This window comes from Marmota flaviventris, chromosome 5, assembly GCF_047511675.1.
Source record: "Marmota flaviventris isolate mMarFla1 chromosome 5, mMarFla1.hap1, whole genome shotgun sequence".
Classification (NCBI taxonomy): Eukaryota; Metazoa; Chordata; class Mammalia; order Rodentia; family Sciuridae; genus Marmota; species Marmota flaviventris.
The window spans coordinates 3,644,606-3,659,079 of NC_092502.1; the positions used below are offsets into that span (position 1 = coordinate 3,644,606).

Below are 14,474 nucleotides of genomic sequence, written 5' to 3' on the forward strand. Positions count from 1 at the left end.
CAAGTTCATAATCTATGGATTTGAATACTCTGCAATACAAAGCAAACACCCACCTGTTATAAAACAGAAGTAAGAATAAAGGTCATTTAAAGATTTAAGTAATTAATAGTAGAGGTTTTTGGTTGGATAAAACATTATTTCATTATACAGGGCCAGATGAATCAGTTATTAATAGTAAAGAATTACTTGAATTTACCCTGTAATTGAGAAACCTGTGATAACATATATAAATAGGCTTTGAATCATACATCCACACCATGTGTTTCAGATTTTTAAATATAACTTCTATAAATTACCATAAATGTAAGATTCATTTTAGTATTATTGACTGGTTTTTCAATTTAAATCTAAGGCCTGATGTATATACCTTTCTGGTGAAGATCTTACTTCACAGACATAAGAACCTGAGTTAGATCCCTATAATTGCACAAAATCAACCAAACAAATTACAACATCAATAGCAACTCCCTCCACCCTCAATCAATCAATCAATCAATAAATCTACCTATCTATCCACCTCTCTCTCTCTCTCTCTCTGACTCTCTTTCTCTACACATGCACTCATATTCAGGTTGACATGAAATTCATTTCCACAAAGAGTTACATCTTTTTAGAAAATAAATTGCTCCATGAGAACCATTAGAATCAGAAATATTGAGATTTGTATTTTGAAATAATCATCAATTTATCCCAATGGTTTTTAAATTTTTAAAGATTATAAAAAACACTAGAAAAACAAGGAAGAATGTTATTCTCAAAATTAATCACAATTAAATCTAATTGCCACCTAACAGGTGCTAGGAGTGCCCACACATGTTCACTTTCTCTAATCCACTTGAATAGATGTTTGATACATAGTATACCAGTCAGCTTTTTTGTTGCTATGATCAAAAGACTTGACAAGAACAATTTCAAGGAGGAATAATTTATTTGGGGGTCACATTCTCAGAGGTCTCAGTCCATAGATGGCCGACTCCATTCCTCAGGGCTGCAGAAGGATAGGGTACATGGCCACAGGAAGCAGAGAGAGACTACTCTGCTCAACAAAAACAAAATAAAATCCCCAAAGGCACACCTCTATGGACCCACCTTCTTCAACCACATCCTGCCTGCCAACAGTTGCCACCAGGTCATCCCTCAGTGGATAAATGCACCCAGTAGGCTAAGCGGCTCACAACCCAATCGTTGCACCTCTACATCCTCTTACATTGCCTCACACTTGAGCTTTTGGGAAACAAGTCACATCTAAACCATCACATGGAGCAATGGGACATCTCATCTGACAGACATGGCCTGATCCAGGAGTAGCAGGGTCCATGTGCGATGTAAATGGAGTATGCTGAGCATGGAGGAGGACTCTTGATAGAGGAGTGGTCAGGTGCCTGTGAAAGAGGAGATAGTATCCAGAGAATCTCTGCAGAGATGCGTAGGGAGTTCTGCTCCTGATAAAAGATGAAAATTGGACAATTTGCAAAACATTCCCCCAAAGCATAAAGTTTTTATGCTTCTCTATTATCTTACAGCCAAAGTCACTGAATTTATGAGGAAATCTAACATCAGGAAGCAGTAAGTCCACACAGTGGAAACTTGCACTAAGACACAAAAACTCACATATATGCATATATGTTAAGTTGAAAGTGATTTGAAGAATAAGCAAGAGAATGATCATTTTAAATAAAAGTTCAAAATTTCAGACATATTTCAAGATATTATTGAAAGGACACACATATCCTCTCCTCAAGTTTTATAAGAGGAAGAGAATGATAAAATTCTGTTGGAAAGCAAATTATACTGATTGAGAAATGAAGAAGAAAAAAGTTAAAAGACAAACTTGTTAAAATCTCCCAGAAGGAAAACAAAACAGAAGCAATAATACTAGAGGACTGACATTTAGAAAAGGTAGAAAATCTAGGGGAGGAAAAAAAGAGAACTGATGTATGCTTGTGGGCTTTCCTAGAAATGTTTATAATGAAATAATAATAAGTTTCATATTGTGAAAGAAAAATTCTCAGAAATTAAATATCTGTGCTATTGTCTGAAAGCAGCATGAAAACATCACACAATGAATGAGGAATGTTTTATTGAAAGAATTTTCATGAGAAACTCTCTTTGGGAACGAGATCCTAAAGTGTTGGAGAGAGCACTAGTGTTGACAATGAGAAGCCTGGAGTCCACCCTCCCCTGAGCCATTGGGAGGGACACAGCCCCGTGAGAGTCTGGGAGGATTGTGAGCACCATGCTGAGGGTGATGTGGCCTGGAGCCAGTTCCCAGCCCCGGGCCAAGATCTGAGCCAGGAGTTGGTGTGTGGCTGTGGGATTCGAAGAAGAAAAGCATGTGACTTGAGAACAAGTGGGCAAATATGGAGAAAAATGTAGAACTATTTGATGTCATTGCCTGGTGTTGGGAAGACACTTTGTCCTGTGCATTGCTGATCATGTCCATGCATTATTTGAGCTAAATCTTAATGTGAAATCATGTTGAGAATTTAACTCAGAGCGACATCTTTGTACACAGTGAAAGGTTAAAATCTTGTGCATTATGTAGAACAGGGTGAATACACTCGCTTTCCCGGGATCCATTCAATGTGCAATTGGAGGTGGAGCCTCAAAAGTCACACAAGAAGAATTAAATACAATTATCCTATTTTGGGAAAAAAATAACACCATTGTTATTTTTATATGACATCATAACATACATGGGAAACCTCATGATTCCACACTCAGAAAACTGTTAGAGATAATAAATGACCAGGAGAGTTTGCCCAACAAAGATCCCAGTGACTCAGGAGGCTGAGGCAGGAGGATCGAAAGTTCAAGGGCAGCCTCAGAAAATTAGTGAGACCTTAAGCAACTGAGTGACAACCTGTATTAAAATAAAATATGCAAGGGGCTGGGATTGTATCTTAGTGGCCAAACACCCCTGGGTTTAATTCTCAGTATCAAAAAAAAAAAGAAATAAAGAAGATGGAGGAGGAGGACAACCACCTGTAATCCCAGCAGCTCAGAGGCTAACGCAGGAGGATCATGAGTTCAAAGCCAGTCTCAGCAAAAGTGAGGTGCTAAGCAGCTCAGTGAGTCCCTGTCTCGGAATAAAATACACAATGAGGCTGGGGATGTGGCTCAGTGGTCAGGTGGCCCCGAGTTCAATCCCTAGTACCAATGAAAAAGAGAGATGAAAAGAAAAAAAGTGAAAATTTCAAAGTCTCAGCATCCAAAATTAATAATGATTACATGTTGTATTACTATAAACCAAAAATGACTCTGAAAATGTTTTTGTTAGAATATTTCTATTCACAAAAGCAATTAAAAGAAATAAAGCACTTACAAGTAAACTTAACTACAGAGACAAAAGGCTTAAACATTGATGATGGTCTAGAGTTGATGAATCCAATTAAAGAAGACAACTAGATAGAAATAGAGCGGCAATCATGGTCTGGAAGGCTTAACACCGTGTCACAATACACAAGTTACCTAAAGTCACAAGGCAATACCAATTAAAATCTAACCCCCCCACCGAAATAGAAATCCCATCATAAAATTTATATGAAATGTGCAGGGATTCTGAACAGCAAACACAATCTCAATTAACTTTTTTTCTTTTTTTTAAAGAGGGAGAGAGAGAGAGAGAGAGAGAGAATTTTTTAATATTTATTTTTCAGTTTTCGATGGACACAATATCTTCATTTTATTTTTTTTATGTGGTGCTGAGGTTCGAACCCAGCACCCCACGCATGCCAGGCAAGCATGCTACCACTTGAGCCACATCCTCAGCCCTTAATTTTCTTTTTTTAAAATAAAATTTCAAGACTGACACTTCTTGATTTAAAAATTTCCATCAGCTAAATAATCAAAACAGTGTGGTTGTGGAATAAACCTGGACAAGTAGACGGTGGAAGGAGCAGAGGGAGGACTGGAACCCTCCACATACACACAATTATCTATTGAGTGTTGTATTAGGGCGTCGTCGTGATCATGCACAGCGTTGGGGCTCCTTTGACACACAATATGAATAAAATCCACTCCAGTTCAGTGTCTAGTACCTCCCTCTTTATTCCCCTCCTCCCTAGTCCTGTTCTCTTTCTGCTACTGAACTGGTTCTCTTCTATTTATTATAAACTTTTTAGCAATGTTGTATACTATGGATATAAGTGAAGGTGAGGTTCACTGTGGAACATTCATGTGTGCACATAGGAAATTTGCACAGATTTATCCCACTGTTCTTCCCTTATCCCATCCTTCCTGTCTCCCCGTCAATCCCTTCCTTTACACCACTGATCTCTCTTCTATTTTCATGGGATTCCAATGGGAAGGAATTCTCTGCCCACTTCGCTTCCCACAAGATCTGCCTGTTGGCCAGAGTCACACACTAGAGGAACCCATGTATAACTGTGTCCATCCAGGAATGACAGACAGTGCAAACTCCTAGAAGGGCTTCTGCCCACTGAAGCAATCACACAGGCTGCCAAACCCAGAAGATGAACCTATGTCCATGTGCTGGAGAACCGACTGACACCCTCTGAGGCTTGGAAGATTCCAGACAATCAGCCTGCCTCCAGGAGGCTGCTCAGCTTCTCTGAAGGAGGCCACATCGAAGGCTAAGCTTTGGTTTACCTTGTTGGGAGATCAGATAGTAACTAAATCAGTCCTGAAGGAAAAAGTAACTATTGGTAAATGGGTAAAGATCTGAATAGATACTCTCAATGACGTGGGAATGGCAAAGTTTGTAAAAAGTGGTCAAAATGTCATGAAGAAAATGCAAATTTAAACTGCATTTAAATCATTTAAATCATTAAAATCATCTTACTCATGTTAGAAAGGCTGTAATAAAAAAGCAAAAATATATGAATAAATAAAAATACAAAAAATCATGAGGCTATGGAAAAGGCCATCTCTTATTCACTGTTGGTGGAGATATAAATTAGCATAGCCATTATGGAAAACAGTTTGTGGGTTCTTAGGAAACTAAAAATAGAACTCTCCCAGGATCCAGCAGTCCTATCACTGGGTATATGTCCAGGGGAAATAAAGTGATTCTGTCCAAGACAGGCCTGCCCTCCATGGACATTACAGTACTATGCACAGGAGCCATGAGATGGAACCCACCAAGGTTCCCAGCAAGAGACACATGGGTGAAGAAATGTACTGATTCAAAACGTAATATTAAAGAGTGAAACCCTGTCATTTGCAGCAACATTAGATGCACTCATAGTTACTAAGCGACGTAAGACAGTAACAGAAAGACAAATATCATATGCTGGCTACTGTCATCCATAATATATTCTAAAATAGCTGGAAGCCTGTGAAAATTCCCAACACACAGAAATGATTAATGTCTGAGGAGCTGGAAGTGCTTACTGCCCTGATTTTTCTATAACATATTATAAAATGTATCAATTGTTTTGTGGGACTCCAGAAAGATGAATCAATATTAGGTCTCAATAATAATAACAAATTAGCCCCGGTGAGGCCAACCTCTTGCTGATGAACTCCTGCACTGACTCTGTCTAAGCCACCACAGCCACTTCTAAAGGACCCATGGAGTAAACAGCAAGGGACTGGAGGGACTGCTGGAATGCCCTGGAGAGTGTAAATATCTGCAGCTGTTTTGGGGCCAGAACAAACTTTTTGTACTGAAATCAGCATATAAATGTGCTAAAAACATAATAACATTCCAAAAGGACCTATTTAAATATACTCATTCCCCAAAGTCACTATTCTTCACCTAGCTGTTCCCCAACCCCTTAGTAGCCATTTGTCATTATCCACAGTGGTCACTGGTGTATACCCTTCTCCTGGCCTCCTAGTCTTCCAAAGTCAGCCTGAAGTGCTCGTCACACCAGCATTCTCTGGCAAAGTCCTCACAGGGGCCTCTTCACCTTGGCAACCCACCTTCCCTTGAACATGAAGTGGAAAGGATCTATCCACGTACACAAGGTCCTCTGGTCCTGGAGACATCACCCTGGAGCTGTCTCTTTCACCCTGGGTGCCCTCTTGATCACCATCCTTGAAAACCCTTCTCCATCATTTCCCCCATTACTCTACCTTAAAAATGAGCAACTTCCATCTCTACAGACAGAAGAAGAAACTCAATGTCAGGTCAGCTCCTTCAATTTTTTTTGTAGGTTTAAAGAGCTTTATTGAATTCCATAAACCCACCATTGGGCTAAAAACATTATGTTGGAATTTTTTTTTTTTAAGATGCAGCTGAGAGAAAACTAGAACTAGGAGATGAAGGGCAGAACAAAGGCAGAGGGGTGGACTTGCTCAAGCACAGCTGCTTCCTGCACTGTCCCTGGACAGGAGGCAGAGCATGTGGGTGCAGAGTGCACGAGGCCAAGTTCAGTGGAAGGAGACATCAACGCTGGCTGACCAGGTACTCTGAACACACTCATTCTTTTCCACATGGAGTGAGTCAAGAATGTGGAAGGACGCTGGCATTCGGACAGGGAATGCCCTCCTAAGTTTTAGGGAGGAAGAACATACTGTGACAAGCCAAAGGGGTCAGTGTGGGACCTGTGTTCATAAATGTGAGCCAAGATCCATCACCCTGGATGGCACTCTTCTCCAGCTCCGCTTCCTTGTTCCCCATGGACTGTGCAGGTACCAGGCTCAGGAGTTCTGTAGGTCTACAGCAGAAGAACCCGCACACGGGGGAGACAGAAGGCATCCACAAAAGATAAGCGGAAATAACAAGAGCTCTCCTATATTTATAACTGATCCACTCCTGAGATTTAAAGCAACGGAATCATTTGTTAAGACTAGCACTTCATGATACTTCCATCATATGGGTCGCAACTATGTATTGAATCCAATCTTATTAAGTTAAATGATATTCTATAATTTCTTCCTCAGATAAAAGGCTCTATGTCACAGGTAAGTGAATGTGTTCCTAAGTCCCTTCGTGGTCGATGGTCACTCGGCTAGCTTGTCGCAGTGGGTAGAGATGCAGAATCAACACACAGACTCTGAGAGCTGGTGATAGAACTGGCTGGAGACCCACCTCAGGTTGTCATCCAGTAGCTCAGTTTATTTTTGGAATGCACACAACTGTTATAGGGTTTGAGTGGGGCGTGCAGTGTCAATCATACATAAGCAAGACAATATCCATAAGCCAATCATCTTCTGCCTAACGTAACTGCACTGTAAAGAAACTCTAAATATTGCTGTCATGGCAGAAAGTAATATGGAAGGGTCTTTAGCCCTTACTGAGTCAGGGGTTTCATGCCCTGAAGCCCCTGACTCTCAGTTTCCTGGCCGGGCAGTTTGGGAATGCTAACCACAAGTGCTGAGGATGTGGTTTCACCCCATTCTGCAGGTCCTCCTGTCAGGCCTGAAGGAAGGTGGATATTTCAGGCAATTCCGAGCTGCTAGTAGCTGCTAGCTGAGACTGAAAGTTATTCCAACAGGTAAGTATCAAAAATACCTTGAAATGTGCATTTCTCTCTTTTGACAAAGTGTGAAGTGAACAAGATAATAAGAGATTCTCATATCTATTCATCCTATCTCTGCAACTGATACTTTTTGAGCACTTGGCGTACATACTTCCACTTAATTTCCAGATGCTATTAGTCATTATTTTAAAAGAATTTGGCAACAAACCATTGTCTTAAAAAAATCCAACTCAGTCTCCCAATCAGTGGTGGATGTGGCAGGCTAGACTCATCTTTCCAAGTCTAAATCCTCATTGTATCATGAGACCTTTGAGTCAACTTTTCACCTTAGTAGAATGTCTGACTGCATTAGTATTTTCATGAATCACTTACCTACCTCTCTTCAAATAGAAGAAAGTATTTTGTGATAGCATAATTTAAATCGATCACAAACACTTTAACTGCTTGTTTCATTCCCTGAAAAAATGTTAGTCACAAACAACAATTTGCTCTGGAAACTGACTATAGAAGGGATTGCTCCTGGTCAGCTGAAGGTTCATGTGATTCCTGCATATTGTTGATCCTCTAACGTACACAACAAGGGGTTTCAGTAATCTCTGCATATCACCCCTTACAGCCCTCCAAACATGTTCTGGGATAACTGGTTCTTTCCTCCTGAGGCTAGTTTTGGGCAGCAGGCAACAGAGGCAGAGCTGAGCAGGTTGGTGGATTTGCTCTGAACTTGAGCTGATTTCATCTCCAAGTCAGCAAAGTCAGGTGATTGCTGAGGCTTCTGTCCCTGTGGGCGTGGACATTGGGGACCAATTAGAGGGGAGGGAGGACGTATAAAGCTCCTGAAGGAAGGCTCTGCACACCAGGTGGAGCAGCTGTCCTTCTCTCCCCCTGTAGAACCTGAGGAAGGAAGTATGACAGGTCTCTTTGTTCTCACTTGAACAAGGTAATAGCAAAGGAGGGTGTTTGAGCAAAGTGGTAACATAGGGGACATTGCACAAGGATGAAAGGCTCTGTGATTCAGCCTAAGGGAGTCCTATCGGTGGGGGTGGTCAGCGCTGAATGTGTTCTAAGGATTCCTTCCTAGTTGGTGCCTTTGTCTTCTTGTGCCAGGGCTGCTGCTCAGAGGCAGGACCTAGTTGCTTAGCCTGGAAGTCTGGAACATGGCTTGGGTTTTAATATTTTAAGGAACTCAATGAACTTTCAGCAATGAATGTCATAATTATAAAATTACTCCTCTCAAATAAAAACTCAGAACCTCAGACAAGGTAAGACCCGTGATATTATTGAACCGAGTTAAGTGTGGGTTAGGTTTATCTAAGGGGGACATTCTGGAGGCTTGTTTTTTTCTAGGGTCAGGATACACTTTCTGTGTAAAAGGATGGGCAGTTCCTCAGCAAATTGGAAAAGCTAAGGTTAAGCTTCAACTTAAATGTAGGTGATGGGTACTTGTTAAAATTCAACAATGTGCTTCTCTCAGGGGGTTGACCGTAATTGAGACAGTCAATGCCTCTGGGCATGAGTTTCCTCCATGTTTGAGGTATGAAAGAAAAAGGGAAGACGGACGCAGCTTAAGGCCCTACTGTGTGCTGAACACACAGAGCTTGCTTACTCCCTTCACAGCTCCCACCTGGGGATGCTGGAAATGAGTTGAGTAAAGTTCAGGCAGCTTGCTCATTAGTCTTGCTCATTGGTGATTGGCTGCAATGTTTTAAAAACTGCATTACTCTTAATACTTGGAAGGTAAACCAAAGTCCTACACTTGTTACACTATATGTCCTGGTGAAATGAGGGTCGTTAAACTATATATTTGAACCATGTGCTTTGTAAGATGGTCAAGGGAGACTCTCATCTTAGACCCACCTTGAAATCCCAGGAACTGTATTCTCCAAGTTATATTGTAACCAAGAAGGTTGTGTTTCATGTAATTCTGTTGCAAAAAAAAAAAAAATAACACCTCAATCCAATAAAGAATGAATAGACCCCCATGTCTAACTCCAAAGCCCCAGATCCTAAAAAATTGAAATCCAAAGTGAATTATGTGATCCTGATGGAACTCTTCTCCTTCATACTTGACAACATAAATATTTTCAATTTAGGGAAAAAATAGTTTTTCTGGTAACTAACATCAATCTATTTTATGATACTCTGAACTCTAATCTATGCAACAAAGAATCTAATATAAATATAGCCTACCTTTAAAATGACTAGCCCATGGAAGACATAAACTTAAAGCAAGAGTGTGTTCAGGGATTGGTCCTACCAGACTGTTGGCACCTTCCTTTCTCTCAATTTAAATCAAAATAAACAAAGGATTTAGGTAAGAAACTCAAGACTCTGCCATGCCATTATTTCTAGGATGCCAAAAACTGATTTATAAAATGATCTAGTCACATTTTGTTAGTTTGAAATATTTTACAAATTTAATCCTAAGGCTATTATTTGGTTCAGTTGATCAGCGGATTTGCTAAGAGCCTACTATGCAATAGCCCCTGGTGCAAGAGATAGACACAGAGGACTCAGTGGGTCCCACCCTGTCCCTAAGCAGCACCCAGCTGTGCTGATGTGCCCAGGCCTCAGGGGTCCCTGGCATGCTTGGCTTCCTTTGCTAAACCCAGGGGAGCCCCAGCTGTCCTCATTGCCCACTGCCCAGTCTCTGTCCTGGGCTCCTCCTCTCAGCTCTCTGCTCAACCAGAGCCTCCCATGTGAGCTCCAGAAGGGGACCTGACCCCATGCCACACCCACTGGCCTCTCACCTGGTCCAGAGCAGAGTCTGAGTCCTCCCCTCCCTACACACTTGCCCTGGGGCCTGAGCTTCCAGAGCCCTCTTGTCCTTGCTGTTGCTTCCCTGATGACCCAGGCAGGCTCCCCCAGGGCTGGTCCTGCTCCTCAGTCTGTGCAGAGTGGTCCAGAGCCTGAGGGCTCCAGCAGCACCTCCTTGGAGTGGTGCTCAGTGCTGCTGCCCAGCTGTCCCTCTGTCCTTCCTCCCTGCTCTATGGTTCTTGCTGTCACTAATGTCCACATGGCTCACAGCATGTATCTGAGCTGCTGCTCTGTTGTTTGTGTCACCCACTAAATATGAGCTCTAGAGTGTGTAATGTTGTGTATTTTAACCACTAGAGCAAGACAATATGCAGCAGCAGTGCCCCCAAATGGAAACTTAATTTGAAAGAATGGATACATTGTGAAGACGCCTTGCAGTTGTCTTTTCCTATGATGTCATAGGTTTTTATCTCTAAGTTATTCAGCACACAGCTGCCTGGGACCCCCACCTCTCCTGCTACCCGGTGACCTTGTGGTTCTACTATAGTCCTCTCCATGAAGGTTTTCACTGTCATATTTTGTCAACTAGCTAGTTCTAACAATGCATTGCTACTTTTTATGATAAGCTCTCTTGCATAGTTTTTTTTCATGATTACCACAGTTATATGAAGCAATAATTGTTTTGTTACTAAATGTGAGTTTTTATAACAAGAATTAATAATTGTTTTTTTATGAAAAATTAGTTACACAATCTGGTTACCCAGTGGATATCTGTTACAGGATGGGACATCAGCATTTCAGTCGGAAGAGCACAAATATATAAAGTAGAAAATCCCATACTGACACAAGATGAGAGAAGATGGAAATCACATATGTTGGGAACTTAAGAAATGATGCAATCACAGTGTACTTGGGAGAATGAAAAACAAATTGCCAGAATTGAGATGACTTAAATTGGAAAGGATGCTACAAAGAGCTGAATGACAGATATAAGTTCCCAATTACAGGCCTGGGCATATTAAGTCAGAAAAAAAATTATCTAGGATGTAAAGTTAATCATTAATTTCTGATTTTGATTTCTTTACTGTGAATGTTGACATCTAATTTATGTTGCTTTACTTAAATAAGTTCCTCTGAAGGGGGCAAAAACACACCTGACTAAACTATAGTCTGGAAGCCACCTGTGGTCATGTTCCCTCCTAGGTGAACAGCTCAGCAGCAGAGTCACCTCCTGCCTACACCTAGTGAAACTAAACCACTGGACAGGAAGGGAAATGAACATTCTCTCCAAGGTCTACATGCCTGACCTAGCCTGGAGTATGGAATTAGGCATGACCTAGCCTGACCGAGCCTGGAGTACGGAGGAGAGCAATATTTATATAAACTGATCCAATGACTCTTGTACTCATGGTAAAGCATTTAATAAACCCCTAGTATGCAATTACAAACATGAAGTAGGCACACAGACTCAGAATCTGATCCTGAGCAAAATTTTATGTGAAAACACTATTATGCCCATCAATGAATTTTACTGGTAATTTATGGAAAATGAAGACATTAAGACTTAAATTTATAGAACTGGGAGTACACAGATTGTGATGAATGAAGTACTGTGAATGAAGGTAGGACATCTCAAAGATTCACCTAAAAACAGAAAGAATATCTGAGTGTATGATTCTGTTTTTCAAACTTATGTTACATGTCCATTATCACACTAGTTCTAGATGGCTGCTGGGAAAGATAGGGTGAAAACCTTGCATAATATTTCATCTTATTCATGTGCAATTTGTTTCTATGAAAAAAAGAAAAAATGTGTATGAATATCTATGTGTTTGATTTTGAGATTGTGGGGATTCAAAAATGAAAACCTCACTGGGAATGAGAGACTGGCCAAAGAGCACATTATCATTAGCATGGATATTATATAATACCTGTATGTTATTAATGATATTACATAATGCCTATAATACCTTTATATTATTAATGATATTATATAATACCTATAATACCATAGTGTTCCAGAAGAATGTTTTTGAATGGTGGCCCACTTCTAGGACCAGCAGAGCAGCTTCTGTTTAGGAGGTGAGCAGCACAGCTCTGGGAGAAGACCCTGGCTTACTCAGCTGCAGCAGTGCCAGTGGGGAGGGGAGAGCAGGCACTAAAGGTGTGGAGGAGGCGAGGTCACTGAGGATGCAGGCTCAAGCACACAGGGCACTTCTGCGCCCCACAGGCCATGTCTGTGGTGAACCTGAGTGCTGAGTTGGGGAGCTGGGAAAGCAGGATCCTGGCTTCCTCCAGGGCTGAGCCTGGTGCATAGTCCTGGGAGTCAGCAGGCAGGAAGGCTCCAGCTACCTCACTGGGTTTGACACAAGTAGTACTCGAGTTTATATCTTAAGACCTTACATCTGTCTACGACTTCTGAGGTGATTACCTGAGAGAACTGGGCAGGAACATGGAAATCAAGTCTTAAAAGCAATTGAAAAAAGGCTAAGGTATTGAAGAAAAAATAATTCATTTTAAAAAACACTAATAAAACAATGCCTTTTTATTCCACTTTTATGCTTTATTTAATGTTTAGTCATTAGTGTCTACTTTTGTTTTTCTTTCAAGGAAAGTAATGCAGTACAATTTCATGGAGAAATGGAACCAAACTTCAAATGAATTTATTTTGTTGGCCCTGTTACCCCAAAACCAAACTGGCCTCCTTCTCTTGCTCCTGATCATCTTTGTGTTCGTTCTCGCCTGTTTGGGGAACTCAGGGATGACTGCCCTCATCTTCTTGGACCCACGGCTCCACACCCCCATGTACTTTCTCCTCAGCCAGCTCTCCCTCGTGGACCTGATGTACATCTCCTCCACTGTCCCCAAGATGGCCATCAACTTCCTCTCTGGCCAGATGAGCATCTCCTTCCTGGGGTGTGCCATGCAGATCTTTTTATTTGCCACCATGGCATGTTCTGAAGGCTTACTTCTGGCCTCCATGGCCTATGACCGCTTTGTGGCCATCTGCCACCCCCTCCACTACCCTGTCCGCATGAGTAAAAGGGTATGTGTGAAGATGATCCTGGGGTCCTGGACACTGGGCTCCATCAACTCTGTGTCACACACCACCTATACCCTTCATCTTCCTTACTGCAGGTCTAGGGCCATCAATCACTTCTACTGTGACATTACAGCCATGGTGCCTTTAGCCTGTGCAGACACCTCAGTCTACGAGTACATGATTTTTTTTAGTACAGTCATATTTCTCCTCCTCCCTTTCCTTGGCATCATGGCCTCCTATGGACGGGGGTCCTTTTTGCTGTCTTCCACATGCGCTCAAAAGAGGGAAGGAAAAAGGCCTTCACCACGTGCTCCACACATCTAACTGTGGTAATATTTTACTATGCTCCTTTTGCCTTCACTTATCTCCAGCCCAAGAGTCTCCGCTCACCCGAAGAGGATAAGAACATGGCTGTCTTCTACACCATCCTCACCCCCATGCTCAATCCCATCATCTACAGCCTGAGGAACAAGGAGGTGCTGGGGGCCATGAGAAGAGTATGGGGGATGTTCTCCTCTAGGAAGAAATGAGCATGGCTGTCCCTGCTCCTCAATATTTCCTCCTTCCATTCAGACTAAGCCCTAGAGCTGCAATGACCAAGCTAACTGTAAGATATAGAGTCATAGCTTTTGTTGGACACACTTCAATGTGAAATTAATTTACAATAAAATGATCATCACATATAACCATTTGTAAGGATTGTTAATATATTAATTAGTTGAAAACATAAGTAATGTTAAAATTAACTGTTGTAATTAATTCTGGTATTTATAGTTTGTTATTATAACACATTGTTTGTTCCAATAGTATTATTAATGTAATAAAACTTGTACTGATATTTACATGTTTTCATTTCTGTGAATTTATTATGAAAATATCACTTTTATTGTTGTCATTCTAAGTCATCAACCCGTGTGTGCATTTTAAATTCATGGCACAGAGCAATGGACAGAAAATGCATTTCAAGTGTCCACTGCCACATGGGGCTGGTATCTCCAAAGTTCAGGACCTCTGTCAGGAATTGAAGGGGAAGGAGAGCCTCTGTGTGCATCACATGGCAGTGGGCATGACTAAAGTATTCTCTCACTCCAGAGGACCTACAGGTGAAGAATTTCAGAGTCATTTCTGAGTGCCTTAAAGTTTTCCATATTTGCTGGTAATAAAGAGTTCTTAGCATGAAAAGTTACACTATCTCTGATCTTTGAAGGAAAGGCATTCAATCAATCAATCAATTTGATTGATTGTGAATCAATCAATCACACAAACAAAAAAAGAGATGGACCTTC

At 41.3% G+C, this 14,474-nt stretch overlaps 1 pseudogene; it reads left to right on the forward strand.

Moving 5' to 3' along the window:
* The first annotated feature begins 12,906 nt into the window (after positions 1 to 12,906).
* LOC139705827 (olfactory receptor 2L13-like) lies at positions 12,907 to 13,718 on the forward strand (annotated as a pseudogene).
* Positions 13,719 to 14,474: the final 756 nt, after the last annotated feature.